The sequence below is a fragment of the Panthera tigris genome, chromosome B3 (assembly GCF_018350195.1).
Source record: "Panthera tigris isolate Pti1 chromosome B3, P.tigris_Pti1_mat1.1, whole genome shotgun sequence".
Taxonomy (NCBI): Eukaryota; Metazoa; Chordata; class Mammalia; order Carnivora; family Felidae; genus Panthera; species Panthera tigris.
In genome coordinates, this window is record NC_056665.1 from 72,603,885 (window position 1) to 72,630,228 (window position 26,344).

The window sequence follows — 26,344 nt, forward strand, 5'->3', positions numbered from 1 at the left end:
AGTCCACAGGAGAAATGGGCAAGCTCCTGGGGGTATCACTGTTGATTCTGTGGCTTCAGCCAGACTGTGAGTTCTGGGTGGGAGGTCTGAATGCAGTAGAAAACCTTCAAGAAACACCACAAGGCTGGGAGACGAGATCATTGGGAAGTTTTGCTTTATTGTGTTTTGTTTTCTAGCTCATGCTGGTTTTCTGTGGGGACTTTAAGAATATAATTTAAAATTTACTCTCTTCCCAAACAGGGGTGAATAGTCAACAGAATGCTGACCAGCAGCAAGTTAAGCAAACTCCATCCCTGAGTGTGCAAGAACGAGAGATTTCTATTCTGAACTGTGACTACAATAATAATATGTTTGATTACTTCATATGGTACAAAAAATACCCTGCCAAAAGTCTTGAGTTTGTGATATCAATACGTTCCATTGTGGATAAAAAGGAAGATGAAAGATTCACAGTCTACCTCAACAAAAGTGCCAAACACCTGTCTCTGCACATCGCAGCCTCACAGCCTGGAGATTCAGCCTTGTACTTCTGCGCAGCGAATGCACAGTGCTCTCCAGGCACCTGCAGCCTATACACAAAACTGCAGCTGGGTCCATGCCTCTTTGGGGGCTCATACTTGGAGGCACGTACTTGCTTCCACTTAAACAGAGCAGTAAGAGAGGGTATGCTTTAAAGTAAGTGAGTGGGATGCGCTTTAAGGAAGATCAGATACATAGTAAGTCCCTCAAATGAGTTAAGGATGTTCCTTGGGTTTTAGGGTGTCAAAGAGTTTAATCATTCTCCTTTTTCACTTTCAGAGAGAGGTTGCTGGTTTAACTAAAGCATCAATCTCTGGTGATGCTTTGATGCCGCTAGACCTTGGAATGAGGATACCATTTCCCCTGTAGCTTAGGGGAAAAGATACCCTGGAGATGGGGAAACCAGGATTCTACTGCAAGTTCTCCCAGTGAATGTTTATGTGCCTATACGTACCAGCAATCATGTGCTTCATTTTTGTGTTAAATGAACAAAATAATCCCTAGTTATTTCTTCTGAATCACTGTGCCTTCACATTAAATGCATTTCAGGATGTATATGTTTTAAGTTACATGCATTTATTTGTTTCATCGCTCACAAGATACTTCTAGGCATTGCTTCAGTTAATCACTTACTGTGTATTCTTATCCCCAGGCAGACATGGAACTATTTGACACACTGTCCATCAGTAAAAGGTGCTGCCCTGTGGATCATCATACCAGCTGCAAGCATCTTACCAGCTGCAAGCATCTTGTTTTGGGTAGCCATCCTGATTCTCTGTTGAGATGGATGTATCGCACTGGAGCCTTCAGGATGCAGTTCAAAGGGTGATGAACCAGGCCAACATCACCCTAGGACCATAAGAAGTTAGAAGATGTAAGAAATATCCCAAACGTTTATTAATTATAAGTCTCCAGTAGGTTGTCAGTTAATCAAAGATACAAGCAGTTTTCAGCTTCAAACTTAAGTGATCTAAATGGCCCAAGTTACCTACCTGGGATTCCCCTTTCCTAACAAATAAGTGGTAATGAAATGAGCATGATGACTAATAAAAAATATCCTGATGTTTTATATTCTAAGTTCCACTGTCAATTTGTATGAGCTTGGCAATTTCATTAGTCACTCAGGTTCCTGTGAAACATGGGTTAGAACTAGATGAAATCATTTCCCTACAACCCAATAAGTGTATGATTCCATTCACCTCAAACATTTACTGACCACTGGTTTTATGCTTTTCACTTATGTGATGAATAGAAGGAAATTAGTTAACCTGAATTTCTATGAAAAATTTTCTTCTTTTTAAAAAAATGTTTAGTGTTCATATATTTTTGGGAGAGAGAGAGAGACAGACAGAGCATGAGCAGGAGAGGGGCAAAGAGAGAGGGAGACACAGAATTTGAAGCAGACTCCAGGCTCTCAGCTGTCAACACAGAGCTTGATGTGGGGCTCGAACTCACAACCTGTGAGATCATGACCTGAGCCGAAGTCAGACGCTTCACTGACTGAGCTACCCAGTCGCCCTGAAAAGGTTTTCTTCTTCATGTCATGAATTCTCAGTCTCTTAAATGTAGAATTTCATGCTGAAAGAGAAAAAAAAGATGCCAGCTATCAGAATGAAAAAGAGAATTAGGATGAGACATCCATGGTTTTCTTGAGGAAACAAGATACTACTTGTGTAAATAATATATATGTAGAGACTATGTGTCTGTGTGTATGTGTGTAATATTTGCAAAGGAGCTTTCTCCTGATTCTTCATCACCATAAAGCTAAAGGCGTTCCTGAAATACCTTTCTAAGAATAAAATCTGTGGCCATCCAACGTGGTCCCTGAGTTAAGAAGCTGTTTATTTATATTACACAAGAGACAGTTGCAATAGTCATTCCATTTGGGATAGGTTCAGAGATCCCAGATCTCTGGACCCATGAGACATCTAATCATGGAGTCAACACAGAGTTCACTGGAGAGCCTACCTACTCTACTGTAATGCAATATAGTCTTATCTTCTAGAAGCCACACCATAGGCTGTTCAATTAAGCACCCACATCTCCTTTGCTATATCTGTAAGCTATTGTTACAATAATGGTGCATAACTCTAAAACTCAGGGGCTGAGGGGCGCCTGGGTGACTCAGTCGGTTGAACGTTCAACTTCTGCTCAGGTCATGATCACACAGTTTGGGAGTTTGAGCCCTGCTTCGGATCCTCTGCCCCCTCTCTGCCCCTCTCCTGCTCATGAGCCGGTCTCAAAAATAAAAAATATTTTTTAAACAATAAAATAAAACTCAGGGGCTTAAAACAATAAATTATTTCACTCATAAATTTGTGAAGTGACAATTTAGATTGGACTCAGATGAGCATTTCTTCTGGGTTTGGCTGAGCTCACTGTTAATGTCTGAAGACAGCTCGCTGTTGGCTGGTCTAGAATGGCCTTGTCTAGGATAACTATCACTATTCAACTCTTCTCCATGTGCCTTATCCTCTGGCAGCCTAGGTCAAGCATACATCAATCACAGGGGAGCAAGACTTGAGACATGAAAGCATCATTTAAACCTCTACTTCCATCACAACTTGCAATGCCAAATTGGCCAAAGCAAGTCTCAGATGCTCATCATATTATATCACTATATACTGTACATATATTGTGTATATATATCCCTGTATGTATATATGTATATTCCACATATGTATATTCCACAACGGCAGGGCATGGCTGGGGAAAAATACATAACATGACATAATATTATGTATTATTTTACATAACACATACTATTTATCTATATGTGTATTCTAGTAATTATTATATGCTATCTATTATTATGAATTCAATTTTTTATCATTTATTTTTAATAGATTTTCCCCAACCTCTCCCTACTTCTCTTACTGCTCAGCCCCTCACAACCACTTTTTCACTCCTTTCTATGAGTTCAACTTTTTAAAAAAAGATTTCATATATAAGTGATACAATGCAGTCCATCTAAATTTCAAAATATATGGAAATATGGATAAAAGTCTAGTTATTATACATTCCTCTTCTTAACAAAACTATTTCTAACATCCTAAGTCAATAAATCAAATACCTTTTCTTATCTTCAGATATATTTAACATGATTTATAAATTATGCAAATTTAGTTATAAAGTTCCATTACAATGGACAGTTTTCACTCTGAGTGCCATTTATATTTACCCTAGTTCATGTCTATGTATGAGAGAGGCTATAATAAGGCAGTAGATTGATGTATTTTCTACATTCCTAAGACGATATAAGAAGTCATACTAGAAAAGAGAATGCTTTATACAATCTCATCCCTATTATTCTTGTTCAAGCTCTTTATACTACAACGTTCACATTTTATTAATTCCCACACTCATCAGTCTATAGCCTTTTCTTATTTGATACACTTGAGAAGTGACATTAATAAAGAGTTGCTTTCTACCATTGACCTCGTCATGAGTGTGCTAGGTCATCGTGAGCAAATGATCAGCTTTTTAGCATCTTATATCAGGAGTAATTCATTCATACTCAAGTATTCATGAGTAATGCAAGGACAAAAATTTCCAGCTAACGCTGCTCTCAGATTTTATTCATTTGATCAATCAACAATTATTCATTGAGTACCCGCTAAGTTCTACACACATAGAACTTAAAAAGAGCTGTGAGAAAATGCAGAGTATAGTATCTTCTGTCACTCGATTTGTACTCTAAAGTGAATCAAGGACTAAGCTTAAGAAAGCAAAGGGTGATCTGAAGGCATATAGCATTCCATCCCCACCCAGCCTAAGTAGTGAGTCAAAGACAGTGTAGAGTCTGTGATGTGATGCCCAAGCTAAGACAGGAAGTTTAGTAGGAGTTAATCAGGTTGCAGGACAGAAGAAGTGATGGAAGTGATCTTAAAAGCAGGAACAACACATACAAGGCAATAAAGATCATAGTGAATGTCAGGACTGAAGGCCAAGATTATGTCATGAATAACATTATACATTGTTTTATTTATATTTCTCAAACTAACACTGCAAAGCAGCCATAATCTCAGTTTTACAAATGAGCAATCATAATCTTTGTGGGTTTGCCAAATGTGTTCTCTATTGACTTGAGATTCTTATAATAGTTCATTCATTTGACACCCAACATGTGCCTTAGACTTCAACATAGGAGATGCAATCAGAAAAGAAATAGACATTGTGTATGCCTTCAGGAATCATGTAATATTGTGCGGTGTGTTACAAAATAGGGTAATCAAAGCTATCACAGGAGGCAAATAAAATTAAACTACCTAACAGAGGCATCTAAAGGGAAGGCTACCTGGGATAGGTGACATCTAAATTAGGACTTATAAAAGCATTCGTCAAAGAGGGAGTCAGGCAGACTATTACAGAAAGAGAAATAGAATGTGCAAAAGTATAAAGACAAAATTAGAGAATTACATTAAAGGAATTCAGAGTGGCTGGAGCATGCAACTCAAAATAGGCAACGGTAAATATAAAACTAAAGCAATAAGCAGAATCCACTTTGTGAAAATAATTATAAGCCATTTTAAGAGGCCTTTACATTATCCTGAAGGCATTAATGAGGACTAAAAGGGATCTGAACAAGCAAATGGTACAGTGAAATGTTACACTATTTGAAATATTATTCTGTTTTCATATGTGCATACATATGTTTATATATAATTGCATACATATTTTTCCCTTGATTTTCCTTTTTCTCTTCATCCTGGAGTAATTCTCTCTCTAACCCAGTAGATTGATAGGCTCTTCCTTACAGCAAGAAAAAGACATATCTTAGATGTAAACTTATTAAAGAAAAGCCGAAATCCATTTTAATCTACATTTCTCAGCTTGGCCACAGGGAAGAATTGCTTTGAAAGTATTCTAGCTAGAGGTATGTAGTTCTGTATGAAGAGTGAAAGAGCTGTGATGTCTCTCTGCTTGGTTGTCCTCCAAAGTTACAGTGTTCTGGAAACAATTGCAAACAGGCCTCACTTGGAACTTAACCGTTGCTGAGGAACCCCCTTCAGAAGCTGACTTGGTCCACTGGATTTGCTGGGGAGCCAAAGGATGGAGACCCTCCTGAAAATGGTTTTGGGCACTCTGTTGTGGCAGTGGGCCTGGGAGTACAGGATTCAGTCCGGGAGAGGTTTATAACAGTGACTGCAGCCTGAGGGCAGGAACTGGGTCATCCTTCTGTCCTGGGAGGGATCGTTTTGAAAACCAGATGCAAGAGGAAGTGTGGGAAATGGTCTGTAACTATGTGGTGATGTTTATGTTTTGAGTAAAGGAGGGGAGAAAATCACCCTTCCTTTTATGAGATTGAGATATCATGTTCTATGTTCTGTTTTCTATGTTCTGATCAGGCATGAGAAGCCATGAGACCTCAATCCTTGATCATCCAAGAAATGCAAGACTCAAAAACTTGCAATTCCTCAAAGACTTTATATTCCTAGGGCTCCAGGGTGGCTCAGGCTGAGTTAGTCAACTCTTTTGATTTTAGCTCAGGTCATGAGATCTCAGGATCTCATGAGCCCCACCTTTGGGCTCTGCATTGACAGGGCTGAGGCTGCTTGAGATTCTCCCTCTTTCTCTGCCCCCGTCCCCCGCTTGTACTCTCTGTCTCTCTCAAAAATAAGTAAGTAAAGTAAAAAAAAAAAAAATGACTTTATATTCTTTAAACTAGTACAGGCAGAAGAGTGGTGAAGGTCCCATCTTCTTGATGATGTTACTGAGAGATGGTGAATCAAAGAGTCATGACAAAACAGGTGTCCCACTGAATGAGAAAAAAAAGCGGCAAAGTTCGCCATACATCATCATGGTGTCCTAGCTTGGTCATGCATATGATATGACTCACAGTCAAGAAGAAAGCAAATAGAAACTAACTTTGGGAGGGCACCTGGGTGGCTCAGTCATTAAGCATGTGGCTTCTGTTCAGGTTATGATCTCACAGTTCATGAGTTCGAGTCCCAATGGGGTGAGCTCGAGCCCCACTTCTGGTGAGCTTGTGCCCTATTTCAGATGCGCCCTGCTCCTCTCTCTCTCTGCCCCTTGCTCACTTGTGTTCTCTTTTTCTCTCAAAAATAAATAAATAAATGAATAAATAAATAAACAAATAATAAAATTTGAAGAAAATAACTCTAGATGGCTCAAGTTATGAATTTAGCAGACAAATATTATAAAGTGCTAAGCAATTATGTACAAAGAACTAAAAGAATATATATCCCAAAAATCGAATCAAAATGTTCTTAGTAAGTGAACAGAAATAAAATCTCAGCAAAGAAATGCAAACCATAAAAAAGGAAACAAATGAAAATCTTAGAACTTAAGAGTATAAAAACTGAATGTTTCGTGAGATGGTCTCAACAGCAGATTGGAGATGGCAGAAGAAAGAACATGGACAAGAATAAAGAAACTGATATATTCACAAAATTGAATACTACTCAGCAACAAAAATAAATGACCAATTCATTCATTAATGTGTATGAATGTTTAAAACATTATTCTAAAGGGGGCACCTGGGTGGCTCATTTGGTTGAGTGTCTGACTTCAGGTGAGGTCATGATCTCACAGTTCGTGAGTTCAAGCCCCACATTGGGCTCTCTGCTGTCAGCACAGAGCTTGCTTCAGATCCTCTGTCCCCCTCTTTCTGCCTCTCCCCCACTCACTCTCTCTTTTTCTCTCTATCAACAATGAATAAACATTAAAAAAAACCATTACTCTGAAAGAAGCTAGGCACAAAAGAGTACCTCCTCGGTTACTTCACATATAAGAAATTCCAGAAAATGGCAAATTTAATACAAAAATCATACAAGTGATATGATTTTTTTCCATCTCTGTCCCCAAGGAAGGCACTGAGCACAGTGGATCATAAGGAAACTGATAGGGTGATAAAAAATAATCTATGCGTTAATTGGTGTAGTGGTTACACAGGAGTATACATTTGTTAAACTCTCTAAGTGTTACATTTGAAATGTGACTTTACATTACATAACTTAGATCCCATAAAATTGAGTTAAAAAATAAGGTGGATAAAAGCTGTTTAGTTTCTACATCTCTCGACAACAGTAACAGTTCTTTCACCTCAAGAGTTAAGTAATTTTTCTATTTTAACTTGGAATAAAACATGAAAGAAAGAGAAGCAGAAGGGGGGGGGGTAGGTGACAAGTAGTATGTAATCAAGTTCAGTCTCAAAAAGCTATTGGGTCCCAAGTCCATCATTCACTAGCTCTGTCATATTAAGCAAGTTTCTGGGGTGGGAGGAGTAATAATTTCTCACAAGTTTCCTTGTGCCTTGCCACAAGGCAAGGATTAAGTAAGATCACATGCATGAAGTTCCTAGAACATGTTAAGTGTTCCGTAAATTTTATCTACTGTTTTTATTGGGCTATTTATTTACTATCTTTATTGTTAAACAAAAGTGGTCATTGCAAGTGAGTCTAGTTTCTTTAAATAAAATTGTGGGAGATGACCAACACGGCATGGTGGTTCCAAGATTTCTTTTTTTAGTTGGGCAGTGTGAGGGGCTGGAGGTGAGAATAGAGCAAAAAAGGTTATTTTTGCCAAATCTCACAGACTGGTTAGTGACCTGGAATCAGGGAAATAACATCTTATCATAGACATGATCTGTTGTTATAGCTGGGCCCAGGGCAGATAACATTGAATAAAATGGAAATTTTCTTTTGTCTAATGAAATGTACTTACTTAGATCACAACCAGAAGCCTAATCCGAAATACAGATAATCAGATAAGAGAGTGGACTTCAAAGAAAAGTGTTTGAAAACATGAACTGAGCAGGAAAGGAAACAGAAAAGAATGCATGGCTACCAGTATTATCATGAAATTCCATGTTGTAAAAATATCTATCTACCCCTATACAAGGATGGAGATCCTCCTTGGTATTTTAATTTAAAATATTTTTTCTTTGGGGTGCCCGGTTGGTTCAGTTGGTTAAGCATCTGACTCTTGATTTTGGCTCAGGTCATGATCTCATGGTTTGTGAGTTCAAGCTCCAAGTCGGGCTCTGCACTGGGGCAGTTTGGGATTCTCTCTCTCTCTCTCTCTCTCTCTGCCCTCCCCCCTCTCTTTCATGCATGTGCGCATGCTCTCTCTCTAAAAATAAATAAATAAACTTTAAAAAATAAAATATATTTTTTTTATTTGGGAAAGAAAACACAGGTATTATATTTTTTAAAAAAATTTTTTAATGTTTATTTTTGACAGAGAGAGAGAGAGAGAGAGACCACGAGCAGGAGAGGGGCAGAGAGAGAGAGGAAGACACAGAATCTGAAACAGGCTCCAGGCTCTGAGCTGTCAGCACTGAACCTGATGTAGGGTTCGAACTCTGAACAGTGAGATCGTGACCTGAGCTGAAGTCGGGTGCTCAACTGACTGAGCCAGGTATTATATATTTTTAATGTCAAACCAAATCTGAGAATAAATGTACATGGCCCCCAAATTTCTGGAGAATAACTGAACAGCTTTTTCAGGAGGATAGCAGCTATCTTAAACACAACGAACAGCTAAACTTAGTCCGTGCAAGTGTGAGCAGGATATGATCTGACAACCTTTCCCTATCAAACCTGTTTTGAAACAGCTGCAGTGTCCCTCTCCACCAATTCTAGGTTGAGCTTTACAAAAAACTGAATAAGAATGAATCCCAGGCTCCGAGCAGAAGATTCCTTTCCTAGAGATAGAGGTGCCAACATGACTCTTCTCAGCATATCATGGGCACTGGTGGCCTGTCTTCCTTGGTAGGGATAGTTGCTGCTAGTGAAGCTGAGGACAGTTTAGGATTGAGGGGGGATTGGAGGTAGGGAGCAGAGGGGATGAACAATGGCTAACTACGACAGACATTCCTGAGAAAATAGAAGGAAGGAGAAAGGAACCAGAGTTTTTACTCCTTCTGCCTTGACCGAAGATTTAACTCATACCCTGGTAGCCAGCTCCCTTACAGATCAGTTCAGGGGATCAGTCTTGTTATTTTTTCTGTCTACAGGATCTAGCGTGTCCAAAAATGTCATTCAATCCCAACCAACACCATCTAGGCAGGAGGGCAAGATTGTGAAACTAGACTGTTCATATGATGCCAGGGTTAAATGTTATGTATTGCATTGGTGCAAAAGGCCTCCCGGAAGGGAGAGAATTTTCCTAATTCCCCAGCACACAGATACAGAAACCAGTGCAACACAGGGTCAATATTCTGTGAATTTCCAGAAAGCAGGTAAAACTATCAGGCTCATCACATTATTATCATACTTGGAAGACTGCAACATATTTCTCTTGTCTCAGAGATGGCCTTACAAAAAGCCAGAACTCAACCTGTGGCAATTTCCTGTTCTTGTACTCCCAGGGAAGTCTCAAACTTTACCCAGACATGTGTTAGCAGCTGGCAGTTACAGTGTGTAAGATAAGATCCAGAAAGGAAGTTGTTAAATACATTCCAAGAAGTACTCTTTCACAGCTGGCTCTGGGACCACTCAGGACCATTTGCAAAAGTCACAGTCCTCAGATGTCATCGTATATCTATTTCTTCCCAGGGAGTATGGCATTTTTAAACTAAAGCAGCACATGAAGGACAGTATTTTAAAATTATATTTGATTATTCTAGATTTTATGCCTGCTCAACTCAATCTTTTGGGGCAGATAGTTCTTTTTGAGTTCCTGGACTCAACTCCATTGTGGGGGTGGGAGGGACTTCCCACGACACCAAGCAATTGTCCAGACACTAGCTGGGGATCCTACAATTCAACTCAACTCTGACACTATCTGTCTGGAGACAGATCCCACTGGTTGAGGGCTCAGTCCCACAAGACTGCTCCCCACCACTTCAGATGCAGTTGAAAGCCCACGTTGTTACCTGTACTTCTGACCAACTTACTAGAGATGAGAGATTCCAACAACACCTTCCTTAGACCCCTGATGCCAGTTGCAAGTCCAGGTTGCTATCGTACTTCTGACAAACTGGCTAAAGCAGAGGTTCCCATGACCTCCTCCTCAGGTCTCATTAATTTGCTAGAGTGGTTCACAGAACTCAGAGAAATGTTATACTTACTAGATTCTGGTTTATTAGAAAAGGATGTCAGGAACTCAGGAACAGCCAGATGGAAGAGGTGCAGAGGGCAAGGTATAGGGAAGGAGTGCGGAACGTCCATGCTCTCTCAGCCACTCTCCCAGCACCTCCCCGTGTTCACCAACCCAGAAGATCTCTGTACCCTGTCCTTTTGGGTTTTTACAAAGGTTTCATCACTCAGCTATGACTGATTAAGTCACTGGCCATTGGCAGCCTCCAGCCCTCCTCCTCTCCCTGGAGTGTAGGGGGTGGGTACTGAAAGCTCCAAATGAATCACAAGGCTGGTCCCCAGCAGCAGTCCCCATCCTTAGGTTGCCTAAGCGCTTTCCAAAAGTCACCTTATTAACATAAAAGATACCTTCAAAGCTCTTATCACAGGAAATTCCAAAGATCTTAAGAGCTCTGTGCCATGAATGGGGTTAAAGACAAAATACATATTTCTTATTATAAATCAGAGAAGACACTGGGGAAAAACAAGCACACAAAATAGAAATTTATATGCTGGGATGCCTTGAAGACCAACCAGAGAAACGGAACCTCAGCTAAGACTATGGACAGGACAGAAGCATATCACACTAAGTAGGATAGTAACCTATTCTGGACCAGACACGTTTTCTTACCTGTTTGGCTGCATTTCATTCTAACCCTTGCCAACTTCAGTTTGGTTTACCATGCCCTTTGACTCCCATACTCCAAGTAGCTGGTCTGTTGAATGGAGTCCCCCTACAGTCACGTGGCCATCACAAGCTTTAATTAATCATCACTGAGTTAAAGGATGCATGTGATGAGGCACTACTATATACTCTAGGGTCTGCAGTTGAGTTTGTATCTACCTGACTTGTTCATGGAAAACGAAAAGTTAGATTGCAGATTCTAAATCACAGAAGGTTTTTTTTTTATTCAGTCACCTACTTCCCAATGGTTTTTTTTGTTTTTGTTTTTTGTTTTGTTTTGTTTTGTTTTTTTGTCAAGTCCACAGGACTGGTCTTTCGATTCAGATGAGTCATTTTCCCCAAAATTCCTCCTAGGAATCCTCTGCTAAGGATAATGAAGAGACCCTATCTCACATGTCTGCAGGTCTGACACAGTGCCAAATCATTCACCTCCTTTCTTCTTCACGGTGTGCCCTGACCTAAGGCTTTGACAACTTATGAGAATCAAAAATGAAATACATCAAGTGTCAACTTTTTTGTGGTTATTACCTGTTGCTGGACAATTTGGACCTTCCTCCCCTGAAATTGTATCTTTGTGTACTGAAATTAGGATTGCTATGCTTGTTGAATACTTACTCCCATTGGTGTCGTCAATTACTTGTTCATTCCGAGAATAAAAATTAGATTCTAGGTAAAACCATTCAGTTGTTTCTAATTGCTTTAAGGGAAGTGTCTGTGTCCAAGTTCCCTTATATATATTACAAAATATTCCTCCTCATGATCTGTGGAATCAAGACCAAGGTGAATAATAATAGAGAAGATGTTCCCTGGATATCTATACTATCCATAAGCTCATCTTCAGGACCTATTTTTAAAGGTCCCAGAAAGAGCCCATCTGGGCCAGAATAAACTATCATTACCTGATTCCTCGGCCTTGCAGTGTTTCTTTGGGATTTATTCTTCTTGGATCCAGATTTACTCCCATGATTCCCAATCATGGGAATCTAGCTGAAATCACAGAATCAGCAAAGATCCCTTCTGGAACTTGCCTGTTCCTTCTTCAGCAAAGATCCAATGAAGATTCTAGTTTCTACAAAATTCCTAAAAATAAAATATAAATAGGCTCATTTTCTTAAAGGGGGTTTAGCGATCAGTAGAAGTTAAAATACAACCAGCAGAAGGTAAAACAGCGCTGTCCTATTCTGATTGAATAGGAAGGAGATATTTCAATTATGAATTGTGACTTACAATGATTATATATTTTGCAGTGCTGCATTCCTGATGCCAATATTTCAATTTTAGGTGCACTGGAAGATGGACAGAGTTCCAATTTGTCATAAGATATATAAAGCATGAAAGAGTGTCATATCCACCCTACCATGTAAAACTAGATAAACAGCAAAATCATAACTTTGCTTTTACCTATTAGAGACCTGAATTCACAAGGAAACCAAGTAGGCTGGATTCCAAACAGGAACAGGGTACTCCAAGGACAAGTAGGCATCTGGACTGGCACCACAGTAGCAGACCATAGGTAAAACAGGAGCTGGCTGCCTTATAAGCAAGAAGAAATCAGCCACAAGACTGAGTGAGGGCTCTCATGACAATGTAGAACTGCAGGGAGTCACAGACTCAAGAGGAGTCTGTATTCACTGGTGGGACCATTTTCACAGATCTCCACCTTGTGCTCGCAAAAATGGGAGCAGAGAGGGTGACAGAGGGAGCCCCATCAGAGATGTTGGTCTGCACCATGTGATTGGCTGTGACAGCAGGAGGCAAAAGTCCCTTGCCTAAGAACCTTGCCCAGGTCAGTCTCTCACAGAAAGGAAAAGCCTGAGGCTGTTGGGCATGGGGATAAAGAGCAAATTCTGTCACATGTGTGCATACACGCCTATGCACACACGCACACGCACGCGCGCACACACACACACCCCTAGGGCACAGTTAAGATCCACTGCAACAGAGAGAATAGTCAAGGAAAAAGCCATCTACCTTTGTCGAAGGGGCAGGAAAACATCCTGAGCTGAAAATCCTATAACAGTTCCATTAATCATTCTGCTACCAATTGTAACTGAACAAGCATGAGTTCTCTCGCTGGTGAGTTAACAGAGACTACACGGAGGGGGAGTCGTCATACAAAGTAATCTTTCTTTGCAGCAAATAAGGAGGTCACAGGGAATAATTTCCAAAGCATGACTCTCTGCATATTCACGAAGGGGCTTGACAAAGCAGAGTTCAGTATAGAATTGTGACAGAAGCCAACCTAAGACGGCAGAGTCCAGGTCCTAGTTGATTGAAGTCATGAAGGCCAGCAAGGGTCAGTATCTTCAATTCTCTGCTCCAGTTAGCCTGGTGTTTGAGGCTCAAAGGGGCTTAAATCCTGCAAAAATGATTCAAGAATGTGTGTTAGGTCAATCCTTACTTTTGAAAAAGCACTGGGAGTTTTACTACTGATTTATCATATCTGATATGTTGGGCTTTGGAGAGACTGCTAGTTTTTGCATTCCCTTTGTTTCCTTAAAATCTTTAACTACTGAGGTTTTTGCATTTCTTTTTAATTTCCAACACCTTTTCGGAAATTCTGCAAGCAGGATGCTTGGGCAAGTAGTCCTGTTGGGCATAAATCACAAAAATAGATGCGGGCCTGAAATGATTTCTCTTGTGTCTTGAAAGCTATGCTTCATCTTTCTTTTTCTGAGGACCCCCTAACTCTGCTTACACAATGAGGAAGAGGCAGAACATTTTCTTACACAAGACGCATAGAGAAACATGTGGTGTTTGGCTGACACAGGAGCAGAGGTCCTAATGCTGAGAAAATCCAAGATCCAAGGACCAGGTACATGGATCAGTCTAAGACTGACACTGCACCAAGATAACAGAGGCTACCTATCCACACAGTAAGCCTAGCAAGCACTGAATAACAAACAGCCATCTGTTGTTGCGGGGAGCAAGAGCAAATACAGAAAGGGAGACATCTCACTGAGCAGGGACAACTTCAAGTTGAGTGTGGAGTTAAAAATTTGAAGTGGAGTACTCAAAAAGAAAGAGATTCCTTTTTTTTTTTTAATTTTTTTTTTTAACATTTATTTATTTTTGAGACAGAGAGAGACAGAGCATGAACGGGGGAGGGTCAGAGAGAGAGGTAGACACAGAATCCGAAACAGGCTCCAGGCTCTGAGCGGTAAGCATAGAGCCCGATGCAGGGCTTGAACTCACGGACCGGACCGTGAGATCATGACCTGAGCTGAAGTTGGACGCTTAACCGACTGAGCCACCCAGGCGCCCCAGAAAGAGATTCCTTTTTAACATAACCACAAGAGTGTTCTTCCCAACAGGTACCCTCCTCAATGCCCATCACCCACCTCCCCCTCTCCCCCACCAAACCCCCCCATCAACCCTCAGTTTGTTCTCTGTATTTAAGAGTCTCTTATGGTTTGCCTTCCTCCCTCTCTGTAACTATTTTTTCCCCTTCCCTTCTCCCATGGTCTTCTGTTAAGTTTCTTGAGATCCCACAATAGTGTTCTTAAGTTTATATACATTAACAATAATTCAAGAAGCTGGAGTTTCAATGGCTCATGAAACAATAAGATTGTTTCAGGAAAACTTTGGTACTTAAGTCAGGGCAGCCTTATTGTAGAACTCTATATTTTCATGGCTTCTATTTTCTGTTCCTAGCGATGACGTGATTGGACGCTCCTGACAGAGATGTTAATTCATACACTTTTATTCGCTAGGTATAATTCTGAGGAAGTTGGCAAAAAAAAAGGATGTTTCTTATTAATATATTTATCTAAGATTTGTCACAGATGCTGACACTGTGAGTCCAAGGGTTTCTGGAAGGATCCATCACAAGTCTGGGGAAGGAAAAGAGGGTCATTCTGGTTCTCAAGTTTCCTATAGACTCTAAAAATAAATTGCAAATTCTGAAAATTATCCAGTAACTCAGCTTCATTGCTTCAACAGGGGTGAGTGGCCAAAAAAAAAAAGGATGTGGGGCAGAGTCCTTCAATTCTGAATGTCTGGGAGAGAAAAATAGCTGTTATCAAGTACAGTTATACTGACAGGGCTTTGAATTATTTCCTTGGTACAGGAAGGAAGCAGAGAAAGACTCTACATTTCTAACAGACTCATTCAAATGTTGATAGAAAACAGGACAGGAGATTCACAGTACTGTTGAAAAAAAAAGTTGAATGTGCCTTCTTGCATATCACAGCCACCCAGTCAGGAAACTCAGCCTTGGATTTCTGTTTAGTAGTTATATAGAACTCTTCAGGCACCTGCAGCCTGTAGCTGGGGACCCAGCCACATTCTTTGTCCTCGAGCAGGTTTGGGATTGAATGGCTTGCTGTAATGTGTTTATTTCCAATTTGAAATGAATGCAGAGATCTCATCATTGTGATTATTAAAAATTCCATTTTCAATAACTCAAGATGAGCTACTGCAATTTGTACTAGCTCCAATATATTATATTCTAGAGAAATAGTGGTGTTTTTAAGTCAATAAATAAATTGTAAGAATAACCTCATTGGGGTATTTAAGTTACTTTCATTGAAATCTTACATGGTTCATAATGTGCCAAAGAGATCTAAAACTCTTCTGGGTGACAATGTGGAAGGCCTTCAGAAAAAAAATATTGCCTTAAATAATTATGAAAACTAACACATGCTCATTATGGACACTTTTGAGAGTATAGAAAATGTGATAGAAAAATTAAAGTCATTTAAAATTCCGCTGCTCAAAGATAACCATTTACTATAAATATTCTTACTCTAGATGATCCATCTGCAAATGCCTCCGTATCAGTCTAACATATAAAATATACTTTTCATGTAACGTTTATGGCCATTCTCCTTTGTACAATCCATCTTCAAAGTATTGGGTGTTCATTATAAAAGATGCAATTCAAGGAGCAATCAGAAAAATTCCAGCAAAACTTTTTCACATTGCAACTATTCTACATTCAACAAATATTTACTGTCTGCTGTGTGTCAGACACTGTTTTTGAGTAGGATAAACAGGAAGAGATAGCAACATGTAACTCTGCCTCTCTCCTCTGCTCACCAGAAATAACTGGGAAAGTTTTTGAGGAATGTCTATACTCAGGGTTCAACTGATACTACTCATGAGTTTTGAGATTTTGCCCAAACATACCACCGATTTCTTTCATTCCTCATAGGTCTATATATACATCAGCAATGGTATGAAATTTTTCCATTTTTCCCAATGCTCCTTTATGAAAGGAAAGTAATAACTATTTTAAACAAATGATTCAAATTAGAAGGGAAGAAACGTCACCAACTCCTTTATAAGGCAAAAGAAAATAATATTTATAAAGGAAAGCTAAGAGTAGTGAAAATATTTGTAATACAAATTACTTTTGGATTTGTGAATAGGAAATAAAAACACAAGATAGAAAATAAAAATTATATAAAAGAAAATATAGTGAAAATATGTATAGTATATTCGGGAAAGTAACATTCCCTGTCACCTTTATCTCCACCAACCCTAGCAGTCTAGGAAAACCCTATTAAAATTAAATTTTTCCTTGGGTTATTTGTCTTTTTATCCTTAAGTTGTTCTTTATATATTCCAGATACTCAACCCTTAACAGATATATGATTTCCAGATAGTTTCTCCCATTCTGGGGGTTCTCTTTTTTACCTTCTTGATAGTATCTTTTGAAGTAGAAGAGATTTTAATTTTGATGAAGTCTAATCTATCTATATTTTCTTTAGTTACTTGTGTTTTGATGTCGTATTTTAAAACCATTGCCCGATTCAAGGTCACAAAGATCTACATCTATGTTTTTTTTCTAAGAGTTTTATGGTTTTAGTTTGCACATTGAGGTCATTGATCCATTTCAAGTTAATTTTTTAGTACGGTGGGAGGCAGAGATAACAGTTTCATTCTGTTGCATATGGATAACAAGACTGTGGGAGTCCCTAGCCAAAAGAAAGCTGAGGAGCTATACCAATATCAGATAAAGTAGACATTAAACCAGGAATTATTAGAGATATAGAACAACTCTTCAAAATGATTAAGTGCACAATCTACCAAGAAGATAGAAGAACAATTCTATTTTTATATGCACCTAATAGCATGGCTTCAAAATATATCAAACATAAATCAGTAGAATTAAACCAGTAGAATTTGTTGATGTAAAAATCAACAAACAAATATACAACCACAGTGGCAGGCATTAACACACATGTCTCAGTAGAAATGTAGAGAAAATATGACCAACACAATTAATATTCTTTACCTACTTTACATATCTCAGAACACTTTAACCTCAAACAACAGAATATATATTCTTTTCAAATGCCCACAGAATACTGATCAAAGTTGACTATATTCAGGATCTTAAACCAAGACTTAATCAGTTGCAAAGGATTTAAATCATTCAGAATATAGTCTCTGATCACAATAATATTAAGTGAGAATTCAATAACAAAAAGATAATTAAACTTAATTTTTGTACCTTGCTGGATAGAATAGCCATTTTTCAAGTGTATTGCTACAGAAGAACATCAAGGCAAAGCAGAGGTTTGCGGTGGGATAGATTTTCAGTCTCTGCATATAGCAGTGGGACATCCCACTTGTGAACCTTACTTCCTATTTGGGGACAGAAACATCTTATAGCCCCAGGAACCCTACACTCAGAGACTCAGATAAGAGCTGGTCTCTGGACTGGAGTGAGACCAAGAGAAATTTCAACCAGAAGAATTTCTATCATGCTCTGCCCTGGCCTGCTGTGGGCATTCCTGGCCTCCTTTGGCTTCAGTAAGAGTGGCCGTAAACATGAGGCCTCAGCTGCCTCTTCTAGTTCGAGAATGGGACTCTGCAAGCTGTAATGGACAGGGATATTAAGAGGGAAGAGAGATGATGGGCAAATGAAATGCTATGTGGTTCTTTTCTTTCTCCTTGTGTCATAAATTAATCCAGTCCTCATGACCCATCTGAGACATTTCAGAGAACCAAACTTCCTTTCTTTTTCCATAGGTTCCGGCATGGCTGAGAGAGTGATCCAAATGCAGAATACGGTAATAATTCAGGAAGGAAAAGCTGCCACCTTGGAGTACAAGTATGAAACCAGTTGGAGTAATTACTATACTTTGTATTGGTACAAACAGCTTCCCAGTGGAAGGATGCATTTCCTCATTTACCAGGATGAAAGCATGCCAAATGCAAAGCAGGGTCGCCTCTCCATGAACTTTCAAAAGACAGAAAAATCCATCGCTCTCACCATCTCTCTCGTACAACTGGCAGACTCGGCGGTGTATTTCTGTGCTCTCAGTAGTTCCACGGTAATAAAAATAATAGTGGAAGATGAACAAAAACCTTGGAGCTCCACAAAGGCAGCCACCTGCTTAGAGGCTTAGGAAAAACCCATGAACCACTGACAGGAAGAAGGAAGGCACTGTGGTAGCCCAGTTGAGACTTTCTAATGTAAACTTCCTTTCTATTAAAAAAAATGTTCTCCTAATTGAGCTCAGTGTATAAAACAATATTGTTCCCTGAGACTGCCAAGTATTACATTTGTATCTTGGGTTAAAGTAAACCACCCAGTGCTTCTCTAATTGTCCCTAAACAGGCTTGTTAAAAAGGAAACAGAAGGCTCAAAATGGAGTCACTTGTGCTAAACCCCACATCAGTAAACCAAGACTTAATCCCTAACCTAACTGTAGTTCCAACCTTCCAGGAATGTAAACTTTAACCAGTTAACATGGAATTACCTAGTCAGCATTAGTGAGATAACCTGCCAGATAGATCCCCTCTGTTCCCCTTAGAAAAGCGACTTGCCTAAAACAATGCATTATTTGCTAATAGTTTCCTTTTTCTGCCCCTTTTCACCAAATCCTATGCTAAACAACAAACAATGTAGGCTTTGGGAACTGCCTTCAAATACAGGAAGAAGAAAGTACTAAGGGAAGTGAAAAGAATTTGGTTGAGAGTGAGTTTTACAACTACTTCTGGGAGAAAAAACCTAACAGAAATAGTTCTAAAATCCCTGAGTGACTGAAAATAATTCAGTCTTTCATCTCAGAGTATTGTGGTAGGAAGGTCTTCACTGAGCCTTCCACTAGAGGGAGGTATCATAGACAAGGTATTTAACTTTAGACCTAAAACACAAACCTTGAAAGACTGTGGACAGACTTGGTTCCTAGTTCTAAGTAAAGAAGTTCATACACACGGTCACAAGAGGGGGCTGTTACACCTGCAAACCAAAGCTCCTTCCAGACTGAGGGGGAGATTATCACTGAGTTGCGCAAAAACTTTACTTTCCTCCCCTGTCACCTTGCACTTCATAATCTCACGTGGAATGAGAACACAGCTTCAAGGACATAGGTAAACCTCTTACCCAATGCAGAGCAAAGAGCGGACCTCTCATGGGAAGAAAAGAGAGAGGTGATTAATAGTTTAATTTTTAATGGCCAAATATTGGTTCCTATAGTAAAGTGATAAGCTTAGTTATTAGAGCAGAGAAGGATGAAAAATTTTAATTTTATTCTATCCCATTTCTTTAATAACCATTTCTTTAGAATAAATAGGGAAACTCTTTTATGTTTATTTCCACCTCTTGTAAAATGGCTTCATTTCAAATCATCTCTTCTCATTCCTTCCTTCTTTTTAGCGGCCTCAATGCACACCACCACTAGGCTTGGAGATGAGAAAATATGTGTTGAAGATGGGCTCAGGTGGGATAGGAATAAGTACCATTCAAGTCATTGGTTTCTGTATCAAGACCAGAGGCATCCAACAACGTCTGTCTGGAAGAAGCTTAAAATACCATTTCAGGAGCCAACATGGAAGACCTGAATACCAGGAACCTTGGCTTTTTTTTTTTTTTTCACTTTGGCTTTTACACTGGATTCCAATTTTTTCTTTTCCTGTTAGAGTACGCACAGTAGTATCATACAACTGTGAAGTTATTTTTGTCATAAACTTGCAAATATTTTCTTCCAATGTTATTGGATTTTTAGCTCAGCTTATGGCCATTTTTTTTAACCAGAAAGAAGTTTCTAACTTTTGAAGTTAAATTGTCTGTTACTGCTCCTGAGATGTACTTTCTCTGGCTGAGCATACAGATAGGAATTCTCGTCTTCCTTATACAGTCCAGGGCTCAATATAGGTTTCTTGCATTAAAAGACATTCATACCAGCTCAGCGGAACATCAAGTCACCAATTAGTGGTGGGTTTTGCCTTGTGCCACAAATGAGAGTTGGATAATCTCTTTGGGGATGATTTTGCTCATTCAGCTGCACTCAGACATAGCCAATTTGAGTTTGAGCCTTGAAAAGGATCTTAGTGTAAGCCCTTTAAATTAGGCCTGGACATTGGGAAAATACCCTTGTTCTCTTTTAAAATGTTTTGTTTAATCCTAGGAGTGGGAGTAGACCCAATCAAGAGACTGCTCCGTGTTCAGCTGATGCTTGGCTTGGAAACACCCAACTGGAAAGCTGCCTGGCAGAGGGCTATGCTACTGGCTGCCTAGGTCTTGCTGGGACCTCCCCCAGTGTAGGCTAAGATACAGATCCTGAGCTCTGCGACCTGGGACTCCAGTTTGCACTTGAACTATGAGATCACTGACGGGATTAGCTATTCTCCTAACTTTAGGTAAGTGATCTAGGTCTAATAAAGAGAACTCTCTCAGCTAAAGCAAAAGGCAGGCAACTGTTTCTTCTATTTCTCCCACTATACTTACCAAATGGCTGGCAAAATTTGCATTTATACACTTCTGTTCATCTATGTTTCTCTAGAGAGTGTCTCTGAGTATCATTGTGAGGAGAAAATCATACCCACCATTTACAGAAGACCTCCTGAGTCTCACAGCTCTCAGGCTGTAAGGAGTTTTGAGGTCCTTGAGACCAAGTGTCATGGAACACAGAAATTTATCTTTGGCCTTGTGGATCTGGAGGGATCAATAATACATGCCAGTAATATTTCTCTCATCGTGTGTAGCACACACAAAAATGCTTAGGTTTTGGGACAAGGCCAAGAGGAGAGTTCTGGGAGTGCTTGTGAACCTGACCTTAGAGGCACCCACAACTGACCACCAGAGCTAATCTATTGTTTCTCAACCCCTCAGGTATTATGAGCGATGCTAAGACCACACAGCCAAATGCAATGGAGAGTACAGAAGAGGAACCTGTACGCCTGCCCTGCAACCACTCCACAATCAGTGGGAGTGAGTACATACATTGGTATCGACAGATTCCCCACCATGGGCCAGAGTATTTGATTCATGGTCTAAAAGACAATGTGACTAATGGAATGGCCTCTCTAACCATCGCAAAAGACAGAAAGTCCAGTGCCTTGATCCTGCCCCGGGTTACCCTGAGAGATGCCGCCGTGTACTACTGCATCACCAGAGACACACACTGGGACAGATGGGGCCGCACCTGTACACTATCTGCCTGGCGGGGAGGGGAGGGGAGGGAAAGGGAGGGAAGGGAAGCAGCAGCTGCCATCTCAAGAGGTCACTGCACAAGAATGAGCCGGAGCCCAGTAGAAGAGACGTAAAGAAGAAAAGGGGGAAGAGGTGAAGAGAAGATTGTAAGGAAGTCAAGGAAGAAAGAATAAAAGGATGAAAGAGGATGCAGAAGAAGGGCTTAGTTATTAAAGGGAAGGACTAAAACGCTTGCAAGGAAACGAAGAGACACAACTGTAAACCTGCCATAAAAGGAAAGGGAAATGAGAATCTGCCATAGCTCTTTGTTTTTTTTTAATTTAATATATTTTTAATTAATTAATTTTAAATCCAAGTTAGTTAACATATAGTGTAATAATGGTTTCAGGAGTAGAATTTAGTGATTTCATCACTTACATATAACACCCAGTGCTGCCATAGTTCTTTGTCTTCATCAAATGTTGCTTTCTATATAGGTCTCCCCAAAATAGGTGGGAACAACCATTGGGTTGTCTCACAGACTTTCTTCACTCAGATCGGAGGAGGCACCCAACCTCTGGATATCTCACCAATTAGTCCTTCCAACTTCTCAAAAATGGGAATGAATTTCAGAAACTGATTCATTTGCCCTTGAGAAAAATTTGGAATTTTCTTTGTTGCTTATCTGTACAACACACATCACCAGGATAGAGGCAATTTGGGGAAAGGGGTAACTATAGGACAAATATGTGGATATTTCATTTTTAGGTTTTATGCTAAGATATTATTATTACACAACACACACACACAAACACACACATTTTCTCTCATTGCAAAAGACTCAAGATATTATTACATAAGGACGTAGAGTAAAGCCTGAAAGTCCAACACTGACTCTCCCAATCTCCACTTCATTTCCTTCTCAGCTCCTACGATAACCCATTTTGACATCTTGGAGTATGTCTTGATAATCTCATCCCCTTTCATTTATAAGAGCGTTCATATAAATACCCAATTCCCTTATATAAATTGGATTATACCATGTGTATTTTCCTGCAGCTTGGGTTTTTTTTAATGTAAAAATGTATTCTTGAGGGGCGCCTGGGTGGCTCAGTTGGTTGAGTGTCCGACTTCGGCTCGGGTCATGATCTCACAGCTCGTGAGTTTGAGCCCCGAGTCAGGCTCTGTGCTGACCGCTCAGAGCCTGGAGTCTGTTTCAGATTCTGTGTCTCCCTCTCTCTCTGCCCCCGACCCACTCACATTCTGTCTCTCTCAAAAATAAATAAACATTAAAAAAATTTAAAAATGTATTTTTGAGATGTGCTCATAGACACACATGTGCACACACAGACTTTCTAGTATGACTGCATAAAAATTTAATTAGCCTGCACACTTACTAATAATATTTAAATTTTTTTACTTCTCTTAGTTATCTTAACCAGAATCATAAATCAACAAATATATATACATATGATATATATACATATATATTTATATATGGATGATTTCTTAGAAGTGAAATTGCCAGTCAAAGGATATGTCTATTTTATATTTTTACAGATATTGAAAATTTGCCTTCCAAAATGGTTCTACCAGTCTACACTGCAAAACACAGCATATGGGAAACCTATTTCCCTGCATTTTGGTTAACACTATTATCTATGTGTTTTAGAATTTAGACACCTTGAAAGTATTTTGTTGGTTTCATTTGCATTTTCTTGATGGTTCAACAACATAGGGTAGTTGAACAACTTAGCTTGTGTGTTTGCACTTTTATAGATTATCTTTTTCTTGTTTATTTCTAAAAATTCTTTTTAATAATATGAATTACTTTCCCTGTTATATATATTGCACAGACTTTCTCCAAATGTATTACATCTTTTAAGTTTGCTTATTCAATGATTATTGGGGATATTTTAAAATTTTTTTTTAATATATGAAATTTATTGTCAAATTGGTTTCCATACAACACCCAGTGCTCTTCCCAAAAGGTGCCCTCCTCAATACCCATCACCCACCCTCCCTATTTTAATTTTTATACCATCAAATCTAAGCCTTCTAGGAAGACTTTACCTATCTCAAGTTGATAAATTGAAATTCTTACATTTTCTTCTAATCAAGAACATTCTTTTAATCTGTTTGAAGGAGGAACTTGTGAGCCCTGCTAGGGTTAGATATTTGATGAGGGGAGACAGGACTCTTGATCAAAATGATGGACTCCACAATTCTGCACTTTACTTATATAGAAGAGATGCCATGTAAGTTGAATTTCAAAATCAAAGAGTAACAGGCTTACTGATTTAAAAAAACCTTACCGTTTGTTATGGGTTGAATTGTGCCACCCTCCCAACACACACATGAGATTCAAACACACACACACACACACACACACACACACACACACACACACGTTGCAGTCCTAACCTCCAGTACTTCAAAATATGACCTTATTTGGAAATAGGGTCTTTACAGAGACAATCAAGTTAAAATCAGATCATTATGGGTGGGCCCTAACCCAACATGACTTCTATCCTTATAAAAGAGAAAAATTTGGAGACAGACACACACAAGGCAAATGCCTTGTAAACATGAAGGCAGAGATCAGAGTAATGAGTCTTCAAGCCCAGAAGAGAGGCATGGAACAGATCCTTCTCTCATGCCCCTCAGAAGGAAATAATCCGCTGAAATCTTGACTTTAGACTTCTAGGCTCCAGGGCTGTGAAACAATTTATTTCTGTTTTTGGAGCTGTGCCGTTTGTGGTACTTTGTTCCAGCAGCCCTAGCACACGCTACATTGTTCAAATTCCTTCCAAGTGGGTGAGATCTAGGATAGGAACCCTCCCGCCTCCCCATCAGTCAGCCAAGGTGCCCTTGTGCACTTGTGCCTGTGATGTTCTTCACTCGAAGTGACACATCTATTTTATTCCTTTCCCTAAACTAGAAGCTGATCAGGAAAATGCTCTCCTCAGAAGGCAAAATAAAGGCTTTCCCACATAAACTCAGATTGAGAAAATCCATTGCTAACAGGGATCTGCTTAACAAGAAACACTAAAGGAAAGTTTTCAAAATGAAATGAAATTATATTAGTACACTTGAAACTAATATAACACTGTATATGAATTAGACTTCATTTAAGAAGAGAAGAAGGAAGGAAATGATATCAGATGGTAATTTTTAAAAATATAGTCTCAAAAAGAAATCACCCATCGTGGGGCTCAAACTCATGACCCCGAGATCAAGAGTTGCATGCTCTATTGACTGAGCCAACCAGGCACCCCTCAGATGGCAATTTGAATGCATCTAAAGAAATAAAATGCCCAAGTAAAAGTAATTATAATTATACAAGTAAATAGATAGAAAGGAAGTATACATATGTTTTTCTTTCATTTTCTTAATTGATTTAAAAGAAAATTGCATGAAACAATAACTTTCAAACTGTATGGCAGACTTATAGTTTATAAACTTATAATATATGTAATAATAACAAAAGAAGGGGGCAGGGAACGGAACCATTTGGGAGAAAAGAAAAGACATCAGACAATAATGCAAAACCACAGGAAGAACACTGCAAATAGTCAATATTTGGATTATTATAAAAAGCCCTTTAAATATGTTTTCTCCTTTCTCTTCCTAATTTTTAAAAATGAAGATAGTAGAAAGTAAAAATTATAATGCACTGTTGTTGGGCTTATAGCATATATAGGCATGATATATATGACAGGAATAGCCCAAAGGAGGAGGGAAGAAACTGAGCTACCTTAGAGCAAAGTTTCTGTGTTTTATTGCAATTAAGTTAGCATTAACCTAAAAGCGATTATAATAAATTAAGACGTACATTGCAGAAACTTCCGGTTTCAGTTTCCACATGGAGGGAGCTTGGAAGTCATCACTCCATTCTAATAATAAGTAAAAAGCTGAACAAACTGAAAAACTATCAACTCTTCTTGGTGAGGAGGACACAGGCTAACGGGCCACACCCTAGACTGGAAAGACAGGCAAATACTACAGGGATTCACTGTTTACTGGAGCAGAGATTCACAAACAGAAATCACCTCAGGAGCCAAAGCCTGATAGGAAAACCTGAATTGTAATTCATGAATTGCTGGAGGCTCAGTGTGGACAAGTCTGAGAATTAAAAACTCCAGGAGGCCCTGGTAACAGGGTGTGCCCACAGTTTTGTGAAATAGATCTCCAAAGGTTTTCCAAAGTAAATTTCAGAGAAAAATCCCTTTCTGCTTCTGGCAGGTGGTGGCAGGAGGGGTGGGGGGGTGGGGTGGGGGGGGGGACTGGCAAGGGCACTCTGTTCAAAAAAAATTTTTTAATGTTTATTTATTTTTTTGAGAGAGAGAGAGCACAGGAGCCAGTGCAAGCAGGGGAGGAGCAGAAAGAGAGGGAGACACAGAATCAGAAGCAGACTCTAGGCTCTGAACTGTCAACACAGAGCCCAGTGCTGGGCTCAAACCCATGAACTGTGAGGTCATGATCTGAGCCAAAGTCAGACCGTTAACTGACTGAGCCACCCAGGCGCTCTGCAAGCATCAAATCAGATACAGCAAGGATGCTGGAATTATCAGACCAGGAATTTAAAACAACTATAATTTGCTAAAGAACTTAATGGATAGGGGCCCCCCCAGGTGGCTCAGTTGGTTGAGCATCCCATTTCGGCTCAGGTCATGATCTCACTGCTTGTGGGTTCAAGCCCTGCATTGGGCTCTGTGCTGACAGCTC

The 26,344-nt window shown here is 39.4% G+C and overlaps 1 protein-coding gene and 2 long non-coding RNA genes across 3 annotated transcripts in view; 2 read left to right on the forward strand and 1 right to left on the reverse strand.

Annotated features, from left to right (window-relative positions):
• LOC122239550 overlaps positions 1-13,603 on the reverse strand; it is a 65,356-nt gene extending 51,753 nt beyond the window's left edge. Inside the window, exons 1-3 of the long non-coding RNA XR_006218735.1 lie at positions 13,490-13,603; positions 12,147-12,327; positions 1,255-1,368 (exon numbers count right to left, since the gene is read on the reverse strand). This is a non-coding gene — a long non-coding RNA (uncharacterized LOC122239550). The remainder of the gene's footprint in view (positions 1-1,254; positions 1,369-12,146; positions 12,328-13,489) is intronic.
• LOC102961379 (M1-specific T cell receptor alpha chain-like) overlaps positions 1-26,344 on the forward strand; it is a 476,819-nt gene that overhangs the window by 55,394 nt on the left and 395,081 nt on the right. The window lies entirely within an intron of this gene.
• Positions 20,393-21,493, forward strand: LOC107181157. Its single transcript, XR_006218734.1, has 3 exons — positions 20,393-20,419; positions 20,613-20,844; positions 21,317-21,493. It is a non-coding gene; the product is annotated as an uncharacterized LOC107181157 (long non-coding RNA).